Source organism: Pangasianodon hypophthalmus, chromosome 4, assembly GCF_027358585.1.
Source record: "Pangasianodon hypophthalmus isolate fPanHyp1 chromosome 4, fPanHyp1.pri, whole genome shotgun sequence".
NCBI lineage: Eukaryota > Metazoa > Chordata > Actinopteri > Siluriformes > Pangasiidae > Pangasianodon > Pangasianodon hypophthalmus.
The window spans coordinates 9,783,844-9,790,001 of record NC_069713.1 but is presented as its reverse complement, the minus strand read 5'-3'; the positions used below and the strand labels follow the sequence as shown (position 1 = coordinate 9,790,001).

The window sequence follows — 6,158 nt, the reverse complement described above, 5'->3', positions numbered from 1 at the left end:
TTAACCTCTCGTCACAGCTGTATTTTTGCCTCCTCAGGTTTCGCTCAGCATATAAACACATTAACCTGCTTTCTGTCGGCTTATTATCGGGGCATATATTAATGTAATGTGTTCTCACATGGTGATTTAAAATTGTAGTCCATGAATAGCAAGTAACACTTATATTTTATAGTTTTATATTTAAATCATGTTTGTTTTTAAATGATGCAAGCAAGTTATCAGTGGTTACAAATGTGAGTTACTCAATTTTGAAGTGTATTCTTTTTACAGAGAAAACATCCATCGAAATTAAAGCAGTACAATGAATGTGTCTTGAAAAGAAAAAACTCAGAAGAACAGAGGTGTGATTCAGCTGTGAAACAGATGAAGATTAAAGACTACTCCATGTCATGCAGGCAGGTTACTCAGTCCACAATTGACAGGCTTGTAGTTGAGTTTGTCTGGGAAAGCCTTCAGCCCTTTACCATAGTTGAACTTCCAACATTCAAAAATCTAATCCATACAATGCAACCTAGCTGTACAGTTATGTCCAGACCAACTGTGAAGTTGAGAATCGAGGAAGCAGCCGCAAAGGTAAAAAAAAAAAAATCATTCCTCAGATGGCAAAAGTCAGCTATATAGGTACCACTACTGATTGTTGGACAGCTCGACAACGGAGTTACATCGGTGTAACCGCACACTGGATCGATGAATCTACACTGGAAAGAAGGTCTGCTTCGATTGCCTTTAGACGCTTGAAAGGATCACATACATTTGATTTGCTTGCAGGGACCCTGGATGACATCCACTCGGAATATGACATCTCAGGAAAAATAGTCAGAACAACAACTGCTAGTGGATCAAATTTTATTAAAGCATTTAAGGTGTATGGTGAACAGAGGCAGCAAGAGTTGACTGGTGCTGACTCTGCTGAGGCAGTGACACTGGAGAGTGAGGAAGATGCAGAAGGAGTTGAGGTTCAGGACACCTGTTCTATTTTAAACACTAACAGTGGGTTGGAGTATCATCTACCCGAGCATCAGCGTTGTGCGTGTCATCTTAATTTGGTGGCTACTGTGGATACTTCCAAGGCAGAGGACAGCAGTGAGGTATATAAGAAGCTTCCCCATTCAATGTTTGCAAAATGCCAGGCATTATACAATAAAACCAGCCGGTCTGCCATCAATGCAGAGATTGTCCAAGAAGAATGTAAGCTGCAGTTCATTCAGCCCAACCACACAAGATGGAATTCGGTGTACAGTGCTGCAGAGAGGGTAATGCGGATCCTAAAGGAGCAGGGAGAAGCATCCCTTCAGAATGTATGTGCAGCATTCAAAATGAAAATGTCAGTCTGTTTGCTCAATCTCACATTGTTCTAATTGGAGTACTTAAGGTGTTTGTTTCTTGCTTCTCTGAATACTGCACTGTGATGAAGCCTGTATCCATGGCCTTGAACATCCTTCAGTCTGAAACCAACACTCAGATGGGGTGGCTGCTTCCCACCATCTACCTTCTTGAGTCCAAGCTCAGAAAGATGGAGAAGATGGAGGCTTCAGTCAAGGTATGTCTTCCCCTTATTCATGCTCTGCAGCAGGGTCTACAAAAGCGCTTTGGGGAGTTTATGGAAGATCCGGAGCTCATCAGTGCTGCAATTCTTCTTCCAAAATTCAAAATGTCATGGACAGACAAGGCCCACATCATAAAAGCAGGTAAGATGTTCCTAATATTTTGTCAGGAGTCATGGGTACATTTTGCTTATCCCACTTGTAACTGGTCCACTACTGTGTATGGGTTTGTGTGGAGTTAAGCTATTGGTTCAATATTTATTTACTTGCCTACTGTAGCACAGTCAGACTGTGAAACAGTGTTAGAAAAGACAAGGGTATTGAGGGGTTATAGGGGAGTAAATGCAGCAGGGCTTATGTAGCAAGTGAACGGTTTTATTTAATTTCTAAACTATCCATGAAAACCCCAATAGTTGGTCCATAACACACTAGTAAACATGCCAAAGTTTGTCTGTCAGCATTATCCACAATTATTATTAATGTTTGTGTGTATGGTAGGTATGGATTACATCCTGCATTATCTTGATGCCATTAAGGGCACCCAGCAAAACGAATCACAACATGATGCCTCTGACGAGGATGACTTCTTTTCTTCCATTAAGACTGTTCCATCCCCAACTGCATCTGAATTGGATGGATACTTGGCTTGTGCCTCAGAAGAGATGGGACTGCTTCACTTGTTTCCTTTGGTGAAAAAGCTAAGCCTCAAACTGAACACACCCTTGCCTGCCTCTGCAGCATGTGAGCTCCTTTTTAGTTGTGCTGGGCAGCTGTTTACACCTAAACGAGCAAGGCTGGACAGTACAAATTTTGAGAATCCGCTCATTGTAAAACTGAATAACAAATTCAGAATATAGGCTCGTTGTTGACCCCTGCGCTAAAATCGCTGCAAGCCTGCGTTCATGTTCAGAGACTTGTCAGTTAATGCATGTTCTATTCACTTCAGTGTAATTTTCTAATTTGTGCTACAGGCTCATCTTTTTATGTTAAATTGTTAATGTACAATGCTTTGCAACCTTTATTAACCTGCAAGAAGACCTCTACAGAATGCTCGTCATAAATGTTACCTGATTATTGGTTGCTTTATCAAATATTACATGCCTGGATTTTCAGTGCTAGCAGTCAGAACAGGGTTCCCACAGGTCCTTGAAAGTTTGTGAATCTGAAAAAAAAAAATTTCAAGGCCCTGGAAAGTTTTTGAAAATAAACATACATAGATACAGAAGATTACAAAGAATGGCTTGCCAGAGATCCAAAGGACCATCACTTGGCCAGGTGCAGAGCCTGTTGTAAATCTCTCAAAGTGCATAGGATGGGAGAAGCGGCTCTTTCAAGTCATGCAGCTGGATCTACACACAAGACGGCACTGCGGAAATCGGAAGCAGGTAAGTCCTACCATAGCCTGCATCTGACATAGAAATGTTGATTTCGAAGGCTGTTGAGTTGTTGGCGATGTGGATAAATTTGCACCAGCTCTGCAATCGGCACTCCAGTCACGCCACGTTCATTTATATAGCGCTTTATACAACAGATTGATTTAAAGAAGTGGTTCTCTGGTACGAGTGCCAGTAGTGGTACTCAGGCTCCCTCTAGTGGTGTGCAGAGGAATCACTAAATTAAATATAAATTAATGTTAAAACACAATACATTTTAATTTCATCTTTGAGTATTTTTTATTTTTTTTACATTTAAGTACAGTACAGTTTTTATTTAACTTTTAGGTACAACACATTTTAATTTAATCATTAAGTTTTTTATTCACCTGTGTGTAAGCACAGTGCAGTTATAATGTTCAAACTGTGTATTTACAATGTTAAAGTGGCAGACAACAATAAATATTCTTATTAGGAATAAAACTGCCTCGTTTTTTAACTGTGCAGAGCTGTAGCTGAATAGTTAGGCCTACTACGCTACTGTATTTTAATGTTGGTCATTATGGTGGTACTTGGAGATCCAAATATTTTCTGAGGTGCAATTGCGAAGACTTTTGCCTGTGGAGCAACAAAGTCCATGTACATTTGCACGCATGGTTTGGCTCCGGATTTCAAACACTTGCTGTGCAAAAAACTCTCTTCTAATAGGGAGGACTATGATATGTTTTCAGTGCTTACACCGAATCCAAATATGTTCAGTCAATGACTGTATCTTGTGTTCAATAAACAAAACATTTGTGATAATCTGTTGCCCAAATATTTTATTTAATATAATGTTGAATTGCTTTGCTTGTTAAGACAAAGTAAACCCATGAGGCGAGAAAAACTTAAGCATATTCATATGTCTTAAAACTTCTGGTTACATGATCCTAAGCTCCTTTCAATAAAATCCATGCAAAAGTTAATATCAGAATTTTTAGAATACAATATAGGATATACCGAATATTCTTCAGTTTTATGCAAAACAGAAATACAACAAATAGAATATCAGATCTGTCATATGGCCAAAAATAAATGCAAAAAAAATGCTTTTTTGCATAGTTGTGTTTGACACATGAAAACTGTAACAATGTATCTTAACAAGGTAACACGATGTAACCTTGCTCTCACTTGAAATGTGTATTGGGTATTGGACCTGGATAGTCCTTGAAAGGTCCTTGAGTTTGAAGTAACCAAGGTGTGTGAACCCTGTCAAAAATAAAACTGTTGGAGATATATATTAGTTAAAAATAAGAGAGAATGACACTGTAAGCTACACTTTTAATTTGCAGGGTATAATGTGGAATAACATTCACAGCATAATACTCACTACTCATTACTCTTGAGTACTTTTAAAAGGGCTACTTTTTACTCGTACTTTGAGTAGTATTTAGGACACGTACTTTTACTCTACTCGCACTACATTTTTTGGGACGTAATAGTACTTTTACTTGAGTATGATTTTTCATTACTCTTTCCACCATTGCTTATTACCGACGGTTTGTTTCCATTTCACACGGCTATCGAGGCCCTTGCATGCCCTGACAGGTAAAGTAAAAAAGGGCAGTGTTAAGCCTCTACCACAACACTTTGTGTGGATTGAAGAGTGCCAAGCAGCATTTGATAGGCTGAGGAAGTGTCTGATGGCACCACCTGTACATGCATATCCCGACTTTAATCTCTCATTCATTGTAAGTATGGATGGGAGTTACCTGGGCCTTGGGGTGGTCCTGAGCCAAAGACAAGAAAGGGTTGAATGTGTGATAGCCTTCGCCAGCCGAGGCTTGCGGGGGTGCGAGAGAAATGACGAGAATTATAGCGGCTTTAAGTTAGACCTTCTTGGCCTCAAATGGGCAGTCACTGAAAAATTCCGTTCACTGTCATCACAGACCACAACCCCTTGTGGTACTTGGAGACAGCAAATCTGGGTGCGGTAGAACAAAGCTGGGTGGCCTAGCTCACCAAGTTCAACTTTGAGGTGCATTATAAGCCTGGAAGACTGAACCAAAATGCAGACATGCCGTCCCATATCCTGGTGGCTTCAGAGCCAGAAGTTGAGTACATACAGAAAGACTTCTTAGTGATAAAGGAAGAAAACGTTTGTTTGTGGCCTGTCTGCACAGTTAGGTCCAAGAAGCCGGTGGCACACTCGGCAGCTCAGTCCAGGCTGAAAATCCAAATCTGTGGACACAGCTGGAATGAGCTTCAGGAACCTCAGATGCAAGATCTTGACATCGGGCCGGTGTTGACTGCCGTTAAGGTGCATGAAAGGCCCAAGAAACAGAAGATGCATGAGATGAGCTGGCCACAACAGAAATGGACTGGATAGTGGAGCGACTGAAGTTGCTGCACGGCGTCCTGTTTCAGTGCTTACGAGACCCCAGACATGGTGAGGAAGTGCGACAGCTGATGGTGCCTGTAAAATGGGAAACTCCCTGAAACTCACTCCTTTTACTTGCAAAACACATCACACTTTAGAAACTGAGTAGTACTATCTGAGTAGGACTAAATTCTTACCCTCACTATATGGGCACAGTGGTACCTTTAAAAATTACACTCAAACGTAAGTTATTGACCACAATTATAAGCATTAAACTAAAAATCTACATAACCATTTCTAATATTTTCAATATAAAACTTCTATAAGCACTACATACTCCTTTTTCTTTGGAACTATTAAAATACCAGTCACTCTGACCATGTACTCTTCCACTCATACCTCATAAGAAGTAGAGTATATTCATCAGTGATTAAAGCCCATGAAAGAATCATTAGGCTAGAGCTGATTCATGCTCAGAAGAGTGCATCAAAACTCATCATTGTGATTAGAGAGACATAACACTTTCAAATCACATTTCCTAGCTAGAAACTATAGAAATGATCCCTGAACGTATAGCATCTTAGCATTTCTTAGCCTCACACAAAACATGACCCAAAATAACACACAAATCCAGAAGATGGTAGATTTTAGATTCTACATATAACACACTACAATGAACAGCGAGAGGCTACACATAACACACACTAGAATGATCAGCTATCCACATAAACTATCTTAAAAACAAAAACTATACTTACTATGCTTAAGTATTATTTTAAAATATTTGTACTTAGGATGATCATTAGGATGAAAGTAAGTACTTCTACTTTTACTCAACTACATTTCCAGGAGAAAAAACATAATTGTACACCTTACATTTTT

General features: G+C 39.7%; 1 non-coding gene across 1 annotated transcript; it reads right to left on the bottom strand.

Moving 5' to 3' along the window:
- Positions 1-5,643: 5,643 nt before the first annotated feature.
- Positions 5,644-5,855, bottom strand: LOC128318237 (small nucleolar RNA U3). Its single transcript, XR_008301714.1, has one exon. It is a non-coding gene; the product is annotated as a small nucleolar RNA U3 (small nucleolar RNA).
- Positions 5,856-6,158: the final 303 nt, after the last annotated feature.